Source organism: Sapajus apella, unplaced genomic scaffold (genome assembly GCF_009761245.1).
Source record: "Sapajus apella isolate SASKATOON/1434 unplaced genomic scaffold, GSC_monkey_1.0 scaffold74, whole genome shotgun sequence".
Classification (NCBI taxonomy): Eukaryota; Metazoa; Chordata; class Mammalia; order Primates; family Cebidae; genus Sapajus; species Sapajus apella.
The window spans coordinates 1,868,448-1,889,092 of NW_022437014.1; the positions used below are offsets into that span (position 1 = coordinate 1,868,448).

The following is a 20,645-nucleotide window of genomic DNA, read 5'->3' on the forward strand; positions in this document are numbered from 1 at the left end:
CTCAGCTCACTGCAACCTCTGCCTCCTGGGTCCCGGTTCAAGCAATTATCCTGCCTCAGCCTCCAGAGTATCTGGGATTACAGGTATAAGCCACTATGCCCAGCCAAGAATTCTTCTTAAGGGAATTTCTCTTAAGGGAATCTGACCAGTATTTAGTGATATTTATATAAAGATTCTTGTTTGTATCAACAATAACTTAGTGGCAGCTGAAACATCTAACTACAGACAGTTGATTAAATAAATCACCGCACATTTTTACCTTGGACTATTAAACCGTCATTAAAAGTGATAATATGGATCTATATTCTTTAACATGGAAGTATAACCTTTGTGGTATATTGTAGAATGAAAAAAAGTTGGTTATAAAATACATATACACTACGATCTCACTTAAAAATATTAGCATTAAAAAATCATAAGGAATGTGTATTATAAGGTTAATTGTGCTTGTTCCCTGTTGGTGCTATCTCTATGCCATTCTATATTTTCTGAATTTTTGAAATGATCAGGCATTGGTTATATAGTTACACACACACACACACACACACACACACACTCTCTCTCTCTCTCTCTCTCTCTTACACGCTACAGTAAGGCTATTTCCATTAGGAGAAAGAGCAGAGAAAGGAGCCTTAGCTATGGTTAGCTAACCCTGACTTCTGGTTCCCAGCGTCATAGCAGCAGCAGGGCAGGCTGGTGTGGACACTGAAAGCAGCAGGGTCCTCACAACCCAGGAGGAGCCAAGGGGTGGAGGGCAGGCTGATCACTGCCATGGTGACAATGCTAAGTGAAGATCCAGCAGTGTGGCAGCAACGTGTGCCCCCAGATCTTCCCCAAAAGGCATGAGTCCCATGCCTTTTTTTGTTAATATCCAAGCTAGCCCAGGATCCACTGGAGGATATCTGGAAGACACTAGGAGCTAAATTAGATAGTGACCCTGAGTAATTCATGGCCACAGACCTTTTCAAAATTCGACTACAGGGGAAAATAGTCTTTAAAAGTCTCCGTTTCAGGAATTCCAGTCTAGCTGAGCTAAATAAAACCTAGTGGGGAACCTGGCAGTAGCTTCTGAAGCGGAGGACCTCCTCCTCTTTCCCCTCTCCCTTTCCCACTAATGCGTTTTAGTTCATAGAGTGCCTGCTGATTTCCAGTTCCATTAGAAGTACTCCAGAGTGAGTGTTTGTTGAAAACACAACCCAGGGGAGCTGAAAGGGCTTGGCTGGGCGTTGCAGTGGTGACAATGCTGAGTGAGGATTCAGCGAATGTGGCGGCAACCATTGCCTCCTGATTACTCTCCAAACCCACAGGATGGCTTGGTCAGACCCCTGGGCCAGGCAGAAGTCAGGAGACCCTATTCTCCTAGTGCTGGAGAACAGGGATGCTCTGCCTTCCAGAATGCTCTGTGCAGCTTGAAATGGCACCATCCCTTGCCTGATCCTGGGAGTCCTCTCCTCCTTTACTATGCCTCCCCCTGCTACTGAGTTTGCGCACTCAGGCTCCATCGCGGACCCTACAGCCAGCTACTCCCCTCTTCAGCCCCTCAGTCCTGTAGGTGCTAAAGCAGCCTTGGCCTGGGCAATGAGGCGGATGGAGAGCACCCCCCAGCCTGCCCCGTGCTCACAGCCACCTCTCCCGCTGGGTGACCCCATCCGGCCCTGCCTGTTGCTATTCTCCACACCCTTCCCCCACCCCTGGAGTGCTCCCTCCTCTCGGCTGCCCACACTCATAAATCTAGAGGGCCCCAGAGGCCAGCACTGGCAGCAATTTAGCCAGAGTCTGTCCCCAGAGCAAATTGTCTGGGAGCTCTGCCAGCTTCTAAAGAAAATCTGCTTTGTGAACAGGGGAAGAAGCCTCTTTTATACTTTCTGCTAATCACGTTATTCACATAAGAGAGCTCCGCGTGTTTCCTTCCTTTCCCACAAGTCCTCACACTCAAGCCCCAGCTTGTCCTGGAGCCTTGAGGAGATAAGAGCAAGATGTGAACAGGTGGACGACTATTGTTCAAAATATGGAGGAACGTAAATACACGTCCTGAAAATCCGTTCCGTTTCTCAAAAGGCTAAGGCATTTTATTAAACACATTTTCTTAGTAAGGAGAAAAATAATGCTCTAACCCAACTGGAAAATGTACTGTGGCCCATTCTGTGTACTCCCCTCTCTTCACAAAACAAGTAGTCATATGAATTGTGTCTTAAAAAGCAAACTATAATCACAGTCTCTTGCGTATAAACTTGATTTCTCTGTGATGTTTCTCAGCTAATTTGATGTTCTCTGCCTTGACTTCTCCTTTCACCTTTGGTCTTTCACTGTCTCCCGACCCCTTTCTTCAAATGCTGGTCTTTCCCTGTTTCTTTCCTTCCCAGACTCCCTCCCTCAAAAGCCAACGGAGTCCAACAGATCAAGAGTGACTATGAATGACCGAGGCTTATACCTTAAAAAAAATGGTGAAAATATCAAGCTTAGGTGAGGAATAGCCTTCGAGTCATGAGTTCAAGAAGTTATGCCTTAACATCACTGCTCACCATCATTCGAAATGTTTATACAAGGCCTCACTTGGAATTGCCCTGAGGGGTGGTTTAGGAGACACGAAAGAAAATCAATCTCAATATTTTAATTTTGTTCCCACTTGGTTACATTTCTTCTTCATCAGACTTGGCTCTAAATGACAAATCCTAAATGAAAACAAAAGTCACTCTAGAAGGACAAAGGATTTGCCACCAGGAACAATGCACATGCGTGTATATACATTATTATTTTTTTTTTTTTGAGAGGAAGTCTGTCACCCAGGCTGGACTGCAATGGTGCAATCTCAGCTCACTACAACCTCCGCCTCCCGGGTTCAAGCAATTCTCCTGCCTCAGTCTCTTCGGTAGCTGGGAATACAGGCACCGGCCACCATACCCAGCTAACTTTTGTGTTTTTAGTAGAAATGGGGTTTTTCCATGTTGGCCAAGCTGGTCTGGAACTCCTGGCTTCAGGTGATCCACCCACCTCTGCCTCTCAAAGTGCTGGGATTACGGGCATGAGCCACCACCCAGTGTATATGTGTATCTGCTTTTAATAAGCCCTGAGTACAATCCCAGTAGAGGCGTTCCAAGATTATTTTGTGAAAACAGGGCAACCTTCCCGTCAGGCATAGCACCCTAGGGTGGCCATTTTGGAGGAAAGCACCTCAGTTGGATGTCTAAATTCAGAAAAGTTGTATCTTGTTTATTTTTAATCCATCTTGTTGCCATGGAGGGAGGCAGTTGTGGCATGTGATGTGCACTAATATTTATGGAGTGTCTCCTACAATGAGCCCAGCTCTGAGCTGAGCATTTGGTGTACAATAACTCATTTATTCTCCTAGCAACTCTGTGAGAAAGCAGAGGCTTCGAGAGGCAGGTAACTTGAGCAAGGTCACACAAGGAAGGAGTAGCAGGCCCAGGAATCGGATCCATTTTGCTGACTCCAAGGCCCCATTTACCAACTCATCCACCCGAGACAGCCTACTTATTTTCCTTGCACTAACACACTAGATCATCGAGAGTATCAACCAAGACCCTGCCCATAAAAGCACATCTAAATGCTTAGCTTGAAACACATGAGTGTTTGTGCCTTCCTCGTGTGGCTTGTTCTTGTTAACTTTCAATATCCCCATGACTTTTTTTTTTCCTTCAGGAACTTGCTTCCCTATTTTTCCTGGATTGTTATTAATAATTTCTAAACGAAAATTTTCCAATATATTTTATTACTACAGATTTTTATTCTAACCCATGACTTCACTTGTAGATGTTTCTCAGTTACTTCATGAAGGAGAGCTCTGTAGAAATGTTTATCACTGGTGTACCACAAGCAGTCTATGTTATTTTCTTTGTAAACGTTATGCGAAATCTGAATACATAACCTTATTATATCATGTGTTCACCAGAGCCATCAAAAATGCCTGGCCATTGGTCTCCTCATCCAGAGCGTGGAAATCTGCCTGTCCCTGGGGAATTATACCTCCAAGGCTCACACCTGAGGATCCGTCTCTGACGCCTTCTTTAGTTTTCTTTTCCCATAGGCCTTTGCAGCAATGACGTGTGTGATGTAGTTTTATCCACTTACTTGTTTCTTTCTGTTATCTCCAAACTTTTGGGAAGCAGGCCCTGCTCTGTCCTTCCTTTCCTCTCTGCTCGGTGTCCACTTGAGGCAGTGTTTGGCTCTCCTTTCTTTGGCTCCCCGCCGCCTCCTCCCGCCAGCCGAGAGGACTGTAACCCGGAGTGAAGCCTGCAGGGCTCTTGGTAAAGCGGTTTCTTTCATTCACCTGTAGCCCTGACCCAAATCCCTCTAAGTGTCCCCACTGCTCCCTAACCTACTCTCCAGTGGCTATTACCAGATAAAATGCGTTAAATGAAAAACAGCTATTCCCCACACAGAAGAGAGACAGAGACAGACAGGTTTTTAATCACTAATAGTTTTTGGTCTTAACTACAGTTATTTACTTATAACCTTGGTGGTGGTATTTTGTACTGCTTTCCAAAAAAAGGAAGATGGTGACTGATTCACATAAGATAGTATCACAGAGGCCAGTGGCCATGAACTGAAATGAAGAGAAAGGAAATTCTGATAATATGAATAACAGCTTTGATCACGAAAATTCTTCAGGTCGAAGTGATATATTAGGATAATATATTTCAGATTGTTGGGGGTTGCTGTAGTAACTGGGAAATACAAATACTTGTAGAACACATTGGTTTACAAGACATCAATTCTCACAACAGAGGAATGCAAGACATTGGGGAACTCTATTATGTCACCATTTTATAGAGGGAAAAATTTAAACAAAAAGAAGTTCCGTTTCTTGGAAGGGAAAAGATTGATTAAGAGCTGGGGCTAACGGTTAAAATAATTAAATGACAAATTCAATGGACGTTTTCTCTTTGGTAATAATACTTCATGGTGTCCGTATGCACAGGAATCATGATTTTTTTTTCAATCACTTTAGACCTATTCAGTCCAGAACTAGAAATGAAGAGTGCTAACTTTTGAGTCTTGCCTCTGTGCTGAGCTCAGTCGCTAAAGTCTAGCCAGGCTATCCTTCAGTTTCTTTATCTTTAAAGGGTTGTCATGTCATCTAGCTGGGGGTGGGGGATGGAGAATAGTTACACATACAAAGTTGCTGTGGCAATTTGATTAATATTTATAAAGCACTTGACGATCCTCAGATGAAAGTTCTCAACCAAAGAACAATTATCATAGGATCCCTCCCTGCTCCTCCTTCAGATTTTTGGGTCAAAGTAAAAGGAGTTAACCTAGTCTGGGAAATCCTGCCACTAGAATTATGATGAAGGGCATAGATGTTAAGCTTGTCACCCTAGTGCAGAGTGATGGTTTATTTTGGGTTGTTGAAATGCTTCTGCAAATCACTGTATCCCCAGGGACAACGTCCTATCATCCATCAAGCCTGCCACTGGGGAATTTTCTGCCTCAGCAACTCCTTGCCCTTAAAGCTAGCCCATGCAAGGAAGTCACAACTTCCTTCTGATAGCTGGTGTGCTGTTTCTTTCTCTTTTTCTGAGATGGAAAAAAAAGAACTAAAGTCTGAGACACAGCACAAATTGGTGGGTTCTAGCAGCTGTGGAGGAGAGACGTGAAGAGGAGTAGACTGTATGTACCATATTCTTTCCCCCAGGCTGGAACCCACCCAGCTCTGGTCATGTGATCAGAATAGAAGAAAAGCAAGGATGGGGGCTCAGAGGTAAGGAAAGTGTAGAGATCTTGATGTGGAAGGAGCTCCTGTCCTCACTGCCTGGATGTCTCCTGAGATTGGCCGTGGAGGCACTAACCACTGAGCACCTCAAGGGCCTTTTCCTTCCCTGCAGTGGAAACTGGCATGCCTGGGCAAAAGCAGCCATTCAAAGGCAGACAGAGAGGCTTTCCACCTGCACTCTTTCAAAATTAGGGGGCTCTAGTCTGATTGAGCCCTGACAAACACAATGGTAGGAAGAGAGTCTCTATGCTCGACTTTCCCAGAATGCCCCCACCAGGGCCAACTGCATCAGAATCACCAGAGCACCCTCCTGAACCTGGGCCTAGGACTCTGCATTCCACAAGCTCCCAAGTTTCTCTGAACTGGTACAGTCCCGTACGCCACTCCTTGTTGATCCAAGTCCTAACCAAAGAGTTGGTCCCAATGACCAAAACAGGCTGAGTTTCCTGATCTCTCAAGAAGAGAAGAGTCATCCCTGCAGCTGGTACATTAGGTGGCTGTTGCCTCTTTTAAGGACATATCTTATAAATTTCTAATCAGAGAATGCTGAGGAATGGATTCCTTTGCCATTCCTCTTAGCCACAGGCCACAGTTCAGCCAAGGCAGTGACAGCTAGTAAGTAAGGATGCCCCGGGGCCTGGCCTTTCCTCACAGTGGTTATTGTTAAAATCTGGATGGCAGACAGTTTAAAGTCTGGATGGCAGAGATTCAAGGCAATGCTCTTACTCTCCCAGAGAAGGCGGTACATGTTTAATCAACATTCTTGGATGCTTCCTGAATCTCTACAATTTTTTTAACTAAGGGAAGTTTTCTTTATTATTTAGAGCTTCTCTAATGACCTGAAGTGAGGCGTGGGTACCAAGAAGTTAAGCTAAGCTAAGCCTTCTCTGAAATTCCATACATCTCCCTGTATTCATCCCATGCCTTCCCCGTCTCTTCATGACTGGGCGTTGGTATCTCCCCAGCTAAGGCCTATCTCTCCTTTCCAATTCTGATAGAGGCAGGAAGCATTTAAGTTTCCACAGCTCCCACGTCTGGGGAGCTTAGGCTGATGGAGCACTGACCAACCATGGGATACCAGGGAACTACAAACCTCTCTAAGCCTTGGTGACTTTATTTGTGAACATGAGAAAAATAATTCTTATCTTGCCAGGATTAAAATCAGATTGTATACGTTAAGTATCTACGCTTTTGCCTGGCACATGGAAGGTGTTCAATAAGCGGTGTAATGTTACTCTTATCACCTCTGGGCTCTTATAATCCCTCCCCCCTCATGACTCTTCCTGCCCATTTGACCCCGGTCACAGCTAAATTGACCAACAGACTCTCAGGCAGGAGGTCGCTGGGTAGAGAGACAGGAACAGTTCTCAAAGTTCGCCCCTACCCCAGCACACTCTTCAAAAGTGATTCTTCTCAACAATTTTTAAGATAAAATGTTAATCAGTGAGAACACATAGACCCAGGGAGGGGAGCATCACATGCTGGGGCTTATCGGGGGGTCGGAAACAAAGCGGGGAGAGCAATAGGACAAATACCTAATGCATGTGGGGCTTAAAACCTAGATGATCGGTTTTAAGGTGCAGCAAATCACCATGGCACATGAATACCTATCTAACAAACCTGCAAGTTCTGTACATGTATCCCAGAACTTACAGTAAAATTTTTTAAAAAGGGAAAATAAATAAAATGTTAATAACAGTTATTACGACTACAATTGGGCCAGGCATGATGGCTCATGCCTGTAATCCCAGCACTTTAGGAGGCCAAGGCAAGCAGATGACTTGATGTCAGGAGTTTGAGACCAGGCTGGTCAATATGGTGAAACCCACCTTTACTAAAAACACAAAACTCAGCTGGGCATGGTAGTGCATGCCTGTAATTGCGGCTTCTCGAGAGGCTGAGGCAGGAGAATTGCTTAAACCCAGGAGGAGGAGGCTGCAGTGAGCCAAAATTTTACCACTGCCCTCCAGCCTGGGTAACAGAGTGGGCGAGACTCTCTCAGAAAACAGCAACAACAACAACAACAACAAGCAAACAAACAAAAACTATGATGACAAGAAGAGAGAGGAAGCAATATAAGATGCAAAATGGATTGTTCTAGTTGTTCAGCACCCGCCTATGAGGGATAACATGCGGTGTTTGGCTTTCCGTTCTTGTGTCAGTTTGCTGAGAATGACGGTTTCCAGATTCATCCATGTCCCCATGAAGGACACGAACTCACTGTTTTTTATGGCTGTGTAGTATTCCATGGTGTATATGTGCCACATTTTCTTTATCCAGTCTATCGTTAATGGACATTTGGGTTGGTTCCAGGTCTTTGCTATTGTAAACAGTGCCACAGTGAACATACATGTGCATGTGTCTTTATAATAGAACGATTTATAATTCTTTGGGTATATATATAGTAATGGGATTGCTGGGTCAAATGGAATTTCTATTTCTAGGTCCTTGAGGAATCGCCACACTGTCTTTCACAATGTTTGCACTAATTTGCACTCCCACCAACAGTGTAAAAGTGTTCCTATTTCTCCACATCCTCTCCAGCATCTGTTACCTCCAGATTTTTTAATGATCGCCATTCTAATTGGTGTGAGATGGTATCCCAATGTGGTTTTGATTTGCATTTCTCTAATGACCAGTGATGATGAGCATTTTTTCATATGTTTGTTGGCCCCATAGATGTCTTCTTTTGTAAAGTGTTCATATCCTTTGCCCATTATGGAATGGATTTTTTGTTTGTTTTTCTTGTAGATCTGTTTTAGTTCTTTGTAGATTCTGGATATTAGCCCTTTGTCATATGAGTAGATTGCAAAATTTTTTCCCATTCGGTTGGTTGCTGGTTCACTCTAATGATTGTTTCTTTTGCTGTACAGAAGCTCTGGAGTTTAATTAGATCCCATTTGTCTATTTTGGCTTTTGTTGCCGTTGTTTTTGGTGTTTTTTTTTGTTTTTTTTTGTTTTTTTTTGTTTTTTTGAGACAGAGTTTCGCTCTTGTTACCCAGGCTGGAGTGCAATGGCGCGATCTCGGCTCACCACAACCTCCGCCTCCTGGGTTCAGGCAATTCTCCTGCCTCAGCCTCCTGAGTAGCTGGGATTACAGGCACGCACCACCATGCCCAGCTAATTTTTTCTATTTTTAGTAGAGACGGGGTTTCACCATGTTGACCAGGATGGTCTCGATCTGTTGACCTCGTGATCCACCCGCCTCGGCCTCCCAAAGTGCTGGGATTACAGGCGTGAGCCACCGCACCCGGCTGTTTTTGGTGTTTTAGCCATGAAGTCCTTGCCTATGCCTATGTCCTGAAAGGTGTGGCCTATGTTTTCTAGGGTTTTTACGATATTAGGTCTTATGTTTAAGTCTTTAATCCATCTGGAGTTAATTTTAGTGTAAGGTGTCAGGAAGGGGTCCAGTTTCTGCTTTCTGCACATTGCTAGCCAGTTTTCCCAACTGGCTAAGTTTGCTTGGTCCAGATATGCGTTCAAGTCGTAGATTTCCTTGTTGATTTTCTGTCTCATTGATCTGTCTTATATTGACAGTGGAGTGTTAAAGTCTCCCACTATTATTGTGTGGGAGTCTAAGTCTTTTTGTAGGTCCTTAAGGACTTGCTTTATGTATTTATTAAACAGGGAATCCTTTCCCCATTGCTTGTTTTTCTCATGGTCGTCAAAGATCAGATGATTGTAGATGTGTGGTGTTGCTTCTGAGGCCTCTGTTCTGTTCCATTTGTCTATGTCTCTGTTTTGATACCAGTACCATGCTGTTTAGATTACTGTGGCCTTGTAGTATGGTTTGAAGTCAGGCAGCATGATGCCTCCAGCTTTATTCTTTTTGCTTAGGATTGTCTTGGCTATGCAGGCTCTCTTTTGGTTCCATATGAAGTTTGAAGTGATTTTTTCCAGTTCTGTGAAGAAGGTCATTGGTAGCTTGATGGGTATAGCATTGAATCTATAAATTACTTCGGGCAGTATGGCCATTTTCACGATGTTGATTCTTCCCAACCATGAGCGTAGAATGTTTTTCCATCTGTTTGTATCCTCTTTTATTTCATTGAGCAATGGTTTGTAGTTCTCCTTGAAGAAGTCTTTTACATCCTTTGTTAGTTGTATTCCTAGGTATTTTATTCTCTTTGTAGCAATTGTGAATGAGAGCTCACTTTTGATTTAGCTCTCGGTTTGTCTGTTATTGGTGTATAGAAATGCTTGTGATTTCTGCACGTTGATTTTGTATTCTGAGACTTTGCTGAAGTTGCGTATCAGTTTCAGGAGATTTTGGGCTGAGACGATGGGGTCTTCTAAATATACAATCATGTCATCTGCAAATAGAGACAATTTGACTTCCTCCTTTCCTATTTGAATACCCTTTATTTCTTTTTCTTGCCTGACTGCTCTGGCTAGAACTTCCAGTACTATATTGAATAGGAGTGATGAGAGATGGCATCCTTGTCTTGTGCCAGATTTCAAAGGGAATACTTCTAGTTTTTGCCTGTTCAGTATGATATTGGCTGTGGGTTTGTAGTAAATAGCTTTTATTATTTTGTGATACGTTCTATCAATACCTACTTTATTGAGGGTTTTTAGCAGAAAGGGCTGCTGAATTTTGTCGAAGGCTTCTCTGCATATGTTGAGATAATCATGTGGTTTTTGTCTTTGGTTCTGTTTATGTGATGGATTCTGTTTATAGACTTGCATATATTGAACCAGCCTTGCATCCCCAGGATGAAGCCTGCTTGATCATGATGAATAAGGTTTTTGATTTTCTGTTGCATTCTATTTTCCAGTATTTTATTGAAGATTTTTTGTCGATGTTCATCATGGATATTGGCCTGAAGTTTTCCTTTTTTGTTGCGTCTCTGCCCAATTTTGGTATTAGGATGATGTTGGTCTCATAAAATGAGTAAGGAAAGATTCCCTCTTTTTGTATTGTTTGGAATAGTTTCAGAAGGAATGGCACCAGCTCCTCTTTGTACATCTGGTAGAATTCGGCTGTAAACCCATCAGGACCTGGGCTTTTTTTAGTTGGCAGGCTATTAATTCTACCTCAACATCAGCCCTTGTTATTGGTCTATTCAGGGTTTCAACTTCTTCCTGGTTTAGTCTTGGGAGAATGCAAGTGTCCAGGAATTTATTCATTTCTTCCAGATTTACTGGTTTGTGTGCATAGTGTTTTTTGTAGTAATCTCTGATGGTAGTTTGTATTTCTGTGGAATCTGTGGTGATATCCCCTTTATCGTTTTTTATTGCATCTGTTTGATTCTTCTCTCTTTTCATTAGTCTGGCTAACAGTCTATTTTGTTGATCTTTTCCAAAACCCAGCTCCTTGATTTGTTGATTTTTTGAAGGTTTTTTTTGTGTCCCTGTCTCCTTCAGTTCTGCTCTGATCTTAGTTATTTCTTTTCTTCTGCTAGCTTTTGAGTTTTTTTGATCTTGCTCCTCTAACACTTTCAATTTTGATAATAGGGTGTCGATTTTAGACCTTTCCTTGCTCCTCATGTGAGCATTTATTGCTATGAATTTCCCTCTAGACACTGCTTTAAATGTGTCCCAGAGATTCTGGTATGTTTTGTCTTCGTTCTTGTTGGTTTCAAAAAACATCTTTATTTCTGCCTTCATTTCATTGTTTATCCAGTCGACATTCAGGAGCCAGTTGTTCATTTTCCATGTAGTTGTGCAGTTTTGAGTTAGTTTCTTAATCCTGAGTTCTAATTTGATTGCACTGTGGTCTGGGAGACTATTTGTTATAATTTCCATTCTTTTGCATTTGCTGAGGAGTGATTTACTTCCAATTATGTGGTCAATTTTAGAGTAAGTGCGATGTGGTGATGAGAAGAATATATATTCTGTGGATTTGGGGTTGAGAGTTCTGTAAATGTCTATTAAGTTTGCTTGGTCCAGATATGCATTCAAGTCCTGGATTTCCTTGTTGATTTTCTGTCTCATTGATCTATCTTATATTGAAAGTGGAGTGTTAAAGTCTCCCACTATTATTGTGTGGGAGTCTAAGTCTTTTTGTAGGTCATTAAGGACTTGCTTTATGTATCTGGGTGCTCCTGTATTGGGTGCATATATATTTAGAATAGTTAGCTCTTCTTGTTATATTAATCCTTTTACCATTATGTAATGCCTTTCTTTGTCTCTTTTGATTTTTGTTAGTTTAAAGTCAATTTTATCAGAGACTAGGATTACCACCTCTGCTTTTTTTTTTGCTCTCCATTTGCTTGGTAAATCTTCTTCCATCCCTTTATTTTGAGTCTATGTGTGTCTTTGCATGTGGGTGGGTCTCCTGAATACAGCATATGGATGGTTCTTGGCTTTTTATCCAGTTTGCCAGTCTGTGTCTTTTGATTGGGGCATTTAGTCTGTTTACATTTAATGTTAATATTGTTATGTGTGAATTTGGTCCTGACATTTTATTACTGGTTGGTTGTTTTGCCCTTTGGTTGGTGTAATTTCTTCATTGCATCGTTGGTCTTTACCATTTGGTTCTGTTTTGCAGTGGCTGGCACTGGTTTTTCCTTTCTGTGTTTAGTGCTTCCTTTAGGATCTCTTGTATGGCAGGTCTGGTAGTAAGAAAATCTCTCAGCAATTGCTTGTTCATAAAGGATTTGATTTCTCCATCACTTATGAAGCTTAGTTTGGCTGGATATGAAATTCTGAGTTGAAAGTTCTTTTCTTTAAGGATGTTGAGTATTGGCCCCCACTCTCTTCTGGCTTGTAAGATTTCTGCCAAGAGATCTGCTGTGAGTTTGATGTGTTTCCCTTTGTGGGTGACTCAACCTTTCTCTCTGGCTGCCCTTACTATTTTTTCCTTTGTTTCAACCCTGGTGAATCTGATGATTATGTGCCTTGGGGTTGCTCTTCTAGAAGAGTGTTGTAGTGGTCTTCTCTATATTTCCTGTATTTGAATGTTGGCCTGCCTTGCTAGGTTGGGGGAGTTCTCCTGGATAATATCCTGAAGAGTGTTTTCCAGCTTGGTTTCATTCTCCCCATCATCTTCCAGTACACCGATCAAGTGTAGATTAGGTGCTTTCACATAATCCCATATTTCTTGAAGGCTTTGTTTATTTCTTTTCACTTTTTGTTCTCCTTTCTTGCCTTCTCATTTTATTTCATTTAATTGATCTTCAATCTCTGATATCCTTTCTTCTGCTTGATCTATTCTTGAAACTTGTGTGTGCTTCTTGAAGTTCTTGTGCTGTATTTTTCAGCTCCATCAAGTCATTTATGTTCTTCTCTAAGCTGGTTATTCTAGTTAGCGTTTCTTCTAACCTTTTTTTCAAGGTTTTTAGTTTCTTTGCATTGGGATAGAACATGTTCCTTTAACTCAGAGAAGTTTGTTATTACCCACCTTCTGAAGCCTGCTTCTGTCAATTCGTCAAATTCATTCTCTGTCCAACTTTGTTCCCTTGCTGGTAAGGAATTGTAAACTCTTGGTGGGGAGAGGCATTCTGGTTTTTGATGGTTTCCTTCTTCCTGTGCTTGTTTCTTCCCATCTCCTTGGATTTATATAGTTTTGATCTCAGGTAGCTGCTTGGGAAGGCGGCCTTTCCTTTGTCTGCCTGCAGAGGCGTGGCTGGGCTGCCAGGGGTTCAGTGGAGCTGCTGCGTCTTTTATTTACTCAGGAAAATTAGGCTGGCTTCTGCAATGGCGGCTTCCCTTCCCCTCGCTAAGCTCGATCATTCCTGGTCACTCTCTGACTGGTGTTCTGGGTGCTAAACTCTGGAGTGAGAGTTTTTTAGGCTGCTGGGCTTTGTGCAGGGGAACCCGTCCTGCCTTATGGGCTGTTTTCCTGTTTTCAGTTCCCCTTCTTTCTAGGGGGCAGGTGGCTCCATCCAGCTGGCTTTCTGGCTTTTGCATCAGCCAGTGCTTCCACTTAGATCTATGCTGACAGCCCCAGCACCAGCCAAAGTTGCTGTTCTGCCCTGTTCAGGCAGCTCACTGAGGTTTTTTAGCCAGGCGAAGATTTCCTGTTCTGTGGGTTGTAGAGGGCTTGGGTGGAGCGCTGTATCTGAACCGAAGTCCCAGAGGGGGAGATCCCCTGGTCCTCCAGTCGGTTGCATGTACCTCCTGGGTGGGGCAATGCCCTGCCTTGCCCCAACTTGCCCCATTTGGTTTATACCACTGTCCAACCAGACCCACAAAATGAACCTGGTACCTTGTTTGGAATTGTGGAGACCACTCAGCTTCTGGGTCTCTCTCACTAGGAGCTGCTTTCTGGAGCTGCCTCTTATTCGGCCAACTTGGGATCCCCCTTGTGTGTTTGTTTTTAACTTCTTGTCTTTTTCATTGACCAATAGCAGAGTTTTCACATACATCCTAAGTCCCTACCCCCTTGTTGAACCATGATAGTGTCCCCACCCCCAATTCTAGAACCTTGTTATGCCACTTTTCCTAGATTGTGCTACAGGATGGGAGTAGAACCACATCACATAGTCCCCTCTCATTCATCCCCTTTCTTAAATAGTTAGGTTCTGCTAATGGACCTCCTGCTTCTTGGTTCTAAATACCAAGGCACCTTGCCCCACCCCTGTTCCCCTTACCAAGCTCATAGCTCTTCCTTCATCCTTGTGTCTGAGTGCTAACTTCGGGACATAACCCAGTTTCCTTCTACCACTCAGACCTGACTATATCTAACTAGTCCCTTTGCCCAGTAGCAGGACCTCTGTTCTCCATCCATCACCTTTTGATGCCTACTGGCTGCCTCCCTGAACTTAAGTATATCTGTTGCTTCAATCCCCATGGCTGGACTCTGTGTATATATTAGGCCCACACTTCTAATACAACTGGTGCCCCCATTTGTTAGAATCCCGGATGGAACTGTCTATGCTCCCTGGACTCAGTATCTTGGTGTGGCAGAAACTCCGCTGTCACCTGGGCCTACCTCCCACCACCTGTCTTGCCCCTTGATGATAGTTTCTTCCTCCTTGCTACGTGGTCTTTGTAGTGACTAGCAGTAGCCAGGACACCAATTTCTGGGAATAAACAGCTAATGGAGCTAAAAGAACATCATCAGGAGACAGGATAACAGAGCTGCTACTCATGTGTCCAAGGAGACCCATCCATTGGACTTGAATAGCTGTGTTGAGGAGAACCATTGAGGAGGTTGAGTTTTTATCATTAAATCATATACAGTCTTTACCTAGAGCCAGGCCAATGAAGTTTGAATCTGAGGACAAGCCAGCTTCCAATACAAATAGAATGTGAGACGTTTTAGAACAGTAGAGCTTTAACGGGGCTAAGATACTGCAAAGTAGTTACTATTGTAATGCAAAGGGGTTAAAGGTCAGAAGGAGGCACTTTCTAACCTTCTGGGTGTTCTGAACCCCTGAACGTCAGGGCACTTTGGCTGCTGTGCATATTAACTTCATCTCCAAGTTCTGTGGGGAGAGGGAAAGTGCTTACATGGTATATGGAGGAACATGGAAGTTTCTCCTTTTGCCAAAGATCTGTCCACTGGTCAACCCGTTGCCTTGAATTCTCTCTCCAAAGGACTAAACATGGCTATTATGCATCCCAAGACACACTCATAAAAAAATAAAATGTGTTCTACCTGAGTTGATAAATTCTCCATTTATAGGGACTGGTTTTTAGGTTAGCTTTTTACCATATAGGCAATTACACATAAGGTAGGTCCATCCAATTAGACACTAGTAGGAGGAAAGAGTGCAGTGATGCATAGATTAAAGTATCCACTTGGGAATACGACTCTGGAGTAGAATACATCAGGCTGGGACAGTTAGCCAGATGTAGAGCGAAGCCAACACAAACAAAATGTCATCTCCAAGTAACTTCAGAAAGGAGCAGAGTGAGGGGGCATATCTGTGTGCACATGTGTGTGTGTCTGTCAGAGTGAAATAGATAAGGTGAATTTCTAGCTGCCATTTGTCTATATTCACAACCCTTTAGAGCCCTGTCATCTTGAGTATGTAAAAACATAAGTGCTTGTGCTTCCCTGAATACAGGCAGAATCTAATGATTCTTAGTCTCAAATAAACATAAAAAAGCTGTGGACTTAAAACTCAGTTTATTTATTTTGATGGCACTTAGAATAAAATGTTCCAAATTGAACATTTAAAAGGGAACAAACAAAGTAACCCATTATGCAAATGGTATTATGGGATGTCAAGTCCCTGGGCAAAGGAAGATAAATGTATTTATAATTGTGTTTTAATCTTCCCTGCTGGAAACAGTTCCTTGCCTCTTTTAATCTGATGCCAATCTTTGAGTCAAGAGATGATGACTTTAGTCTAGAACTTGGTCAAGATGGCTATCAATTGCCTTGGTTATAAACAATTTTGCAATTTTGCCTCCAAATCGTAATGTCATTTTCAATTCCTTTTATCATTACAAATAGATGTTCTGTTATTAAAACAATGAATGATGAGCTTTGTTATATACTTTAAGTGTTATTTTTATGCAAAAATGCGTAAAATTTGGAACTGGGAAATAACAGAAATGATTAAGGAAACAATCTGTAATTGATATACTCCTCCCTCTAAATTACATTTTCCAATGGTTTATTTATAAAAGTTGACCAATCCAGTTTGGTTATTTCCATACATCCAAGTCTGTAACTCTCCCCTGAGGAGTTTGCTGGCAGACAGGCTAAGAGCAGTAATGAGTTTTCCAATCCAGACCAGCTGGAATCAAGGCTCCAAATACTTTATTCTGTGCAAAGAATGTACCACTTGTCACATAGACATAAAAATCCTTAGTGAAGCATTAACAAAGAGAGCTGTTTACCCTTTGTGTAGCTATTATAGAAACCAATAAGAATCTAGAAATGTAGGTGTTTGAGTAAGATAAATTTAATTGTACCTTTTTCAGTCATAACTCTCAACTGTTGGTGGGGAAGAATAGAATCTCAAGTTCTGTTCAATTACCTAGCTCTGATCTGAACAAAGTCAGCTTTCCTTCCTTAAGAACCAATTACAAAGACTATAATTATGCCATTGTCATCCAGGTAGAGGCAAATGCATTTCATCTTCTGTAAAGCAATGGACTGAAATGCAATTCTGCTCCAAGACTAAGAACAAGCCACAGTTTGTTTTCAGAATCATGGCCATGCTTGCAATTGAAAACCATTCTCCAAATACAAGCTGGCTCTCCAATATGCCCTGAAGTGATAACTCTCAGATAGTACTCCTAGGAGGGCTGAACAGGGGTGATGAGTAGCTCTTCAGTCCTTCCTCCCAAGTTCCCCAAGTTCCTGTCTACAGCTGTCAAGCCTCATTGTCCTTCCAACGATGACCCAGGCAATGAAAGTTTTGAATAGTCTCAGCAAAGGAGTTCCTCTTGGACAAGTATAACATACCAACAGGGAAATTTTGTCTCAGAGAAAAAAATTATCTCAGCATATTCCAGTTAATTTATTTTAGTAAGGTTTGCATAGAAAAAGGAATTTGAGAGTTCACATGGAGTCATGGCTTCCAAGGCACCGTATTCCTGTGGAATTAGTGAAGCATTATAATAAAACTGAATCAAAGCTTAAGATTTATTTAATATGAAGGATACACTGTAGTAAAGACAATTTATCTCATCTGATGACACAATAAAGGAATATTATTTAGAAATCAAAGATACAACAGAAATGTAAATTTAGATGTAGACCACCATCCATGGCACTCTATAAGCAAGGGAATTTTTCTCTAAGGGCAGTGAAAAAGAATGCTAGAGGCCCAGCTAGTCCACTTTGCTGTTAAGTAGCTGTGAAATCTTGGGCAGGACATTTATATTCTCGGAAGCACATTTCCAGCTCTATGTAATGGGGATAAGTGTATTAACATTCCCTGTAACTTCCTCCCAGGGGTGTTGTAAGGAGTCGGTGAGAAAACGCATATGACACTGTTTAGACTAAATACTATTTATTATCATGGTCATCAATCTTCTTTTTGTTATTAAATTTACCTCTGATATAATCTAAAGAAAAAGTATTTTCCTTGTGACCCTTCTCATTTCTGAGGTCCAATGCATTTTCTCTCATTATGGAAAATTTTAACCACAAAATGATCTAAGCCTTACTCCAAGTGTTAACTGACTTCCCACCTGGAATATTGCTGGGAGATTTGGTTTATCTTGTTGCCACATAGCATTGTTTTACCCTGAGTGACTGGCTATTTGATTATAGCTCTCTTATTATAGCAAATTATGCATGTAATTCTGAATAAAACAACCAACCCCTTCCAAATTACTTAAGCCAAGCCTTTGACACTTGATTTATGCATGCATACAGTCATTAACTAAATTTAATACATAACGATTTGTCGGCGCTAAGTGCAGAGAAATGAACAAGATAGTCTCGTCCTCAATATGCTCACTGTTTCACTAATAAACAAAGTGATTTAATACACGGTACCCTAGATATTTCTTGCATTTCCAACACAGTGCTTTGGGATGTCGTACATTTTCTAAAGTAATTTTTTTCTTCCCACCCCCGACCCCTGTCACCCGGATGGAGTCTCACTCTGTTGCCCAGGAAGGAGTGCAGTGGCGCAATCTTGGGTCACTGCAACCTCTGCCTCCCGTGTTCAAGATACTTTCCTTTCTCAGCCTCCTGAGTAGCTGCGACTACAGGCACAAACGCCACACCCGGCTAATTTTGATGGGATTTCACTGTGTTAGCCAGGCTGGTCTTGAACTCCTAACCTGAGGTGACCCACCCACCTCAGCCTCCCAAAGTCCTGAGATTACAGGTGTGAGCCACTGCACCCAGCCCACATTTTAGCAAATATTTTCTGAAATAAATGAATAAAATATAGTTCATCAGTATTCTGAGAGTTAGTTTTCCTAGCAGAAAAGACAAACACATTCAGTTCCAATTTTGAGAGCCTAGAAGAGGCTTGAGTTTTTTAACTTAGAGATTCCTGTTCTTCCTGAAATTTAGAACAAACCCAACTTTTCAATTACTTTCTCCACTACAACAAGGAGGTCATGGTGACCCTTACAATGTAATGAAATAGTGTCTGTATTTATTGCCAACTCACTCTGTGTAGTGAAGAAGACTTTCTGTGGAGGAGTATTGGAGAGATAAGAAAGGAATGAGACAGAGATTCCTGGTAGTACAAAATTTGGGGGCCATATCACCAATAGGTCTTGTACTAGATAAGCCCTGGGATTCTTTGCCACAGATACATTTCAGTCACTGTAAAATGGGCAATACGATTTGATTAGGCACTGAGAGACATTCACTACACTCATTAGCAAACCTTGTTTGTAACAGATGTATCTATTGTGCCCTAAGGAATGGTATTTCAAAAACTGCTCTGTGAAAGGCATCATTAAGAAAATGAAAAGGCAAACAACAAATGGGAAAAAATACTCATAACGCATACATATGTTCCGGGCATATATAAAGAGCTTTTACAACTAAGTAATACAAAGACAAACAACCTAATTTTAAAAAGGGCAAAATACTTGCATAAATACTTTGCCAAAGAAGATACATGAGTGGCCAAAAAACACATGAGAAAATGTCCAACCTCATTAGTTATCGAGGAAACACAAATATATGCCACAGTGAAATATCATTATACACCCACTGGAATGGCTGAAATTAGAAAAGGTGCAGAGCCACTTGTACTCTCACACACTGCTGATATGTAAAATGGTGCCACCATTTTGGAAAACAAAGGAAGTTTCTCATAAAGTTAATCAGTATTATTCTATGATACAGCAATTCCTTTCCTAGATACTTTATTCAATGTAAGTAAAAATATAGGTCTACACAAAATATGTACAAAAATTGTTTATAACAGCTTTATCCTTAATAGCCAAAAATTAGAAATACCCAAATGTCCATCAGGAGGTGATGAATATGCAAAGTGTGATATATCCATACCATGAAATTAAAAATCGGCATTTAAAATGAGTAAACTGGCAGGTGCAGTGGCTCACATCTTCCAGCATTCTGGAAGCCTGAGGCAGGCGGATCACTTGAGCCAAGGAGTTTGAGACCAGCCTAGGCAACATGGCAAAACCTCATTTCTACAAAAAATACAAAAATTAGCTAAGCATGGTGGCACATATTTGTGGTCCCAGCTACTAGGGAGGCTGAAGTGGGAGGATTACCTGAGCCTAAGGAGGTTGAGGCTGCAGGGAACCATGATCATGACACCAATTCCAGCCTGGGCAATAGAGTGAGACCCTGTCTCAAAAATACATAAATAAATAAATAAAATGAGTGAACTATTCATCTATGAAACAACATGGATAAACCTCAAAGACACTATGCTGATCGCTAAGAAAACATAGATGCAAAAGAATGTACATTTTATAATGCTGAAAAAGACAAATCTAATCTATAATAATAGAAAGCAGATCACTGATTATCTGGGACTGGTGGAGGTGGTGATGGTATTATAAAATGATTCAGGAGAGCTTTATTGAGGTCATGAAAATTTTCTGAATCTTTTTTTTTTTTTTTGCCGTGTGTATTTTCTTCTTTTTTAAATTTTATTTTAATATATATATTTTATTGCACTTTTGGTTCTGGGGTACATGGGAAGAACATGCATGATTGTTGCATAGGTACATACATGGCAATGTGGTTTACTGCCTCCATCCCCATCACCTATATCTGGCATTTCTCCCCATGTTATCCCTCCCCAACTCCCTACCCATCACTGTCCCTCCCCTAGTCCCCCACAACAGACCCCATTGTGTGATGCTCCCCTCCCTGTGTCCATGTGTTTTCATTATTCTGAATCTTGAGTGTGGAGATGGTCACACAGATGTATACATTTGGTGAAACTGTCCAGTAGTATAGGTGTATTTTATTATATGTAAGTTGTAGTTCTGTAAGGTTAATTTTAAAAGCTGACATGAAAGAACATGTATGAATATACTAAAGTAGAACTCGATATCAAAACATTTATGTTATGTACAAATTGTATTAGAGTATTTCTATTATAGTGGC

General features: G+C 41.6%; 1 long non-coding RNA gene across 1 annotated transcript in view; it reads right to left on the reverse strand.

Moving 5' to 3' along the window:
- The window catches only part of LOC116532008, a 148,268-nt gene that overhangs the window by 50,976 nt on the left and 76,647 nt on the right, over positions 1-20,645 (reverse strand). The window lies entirely within an intron of this gene.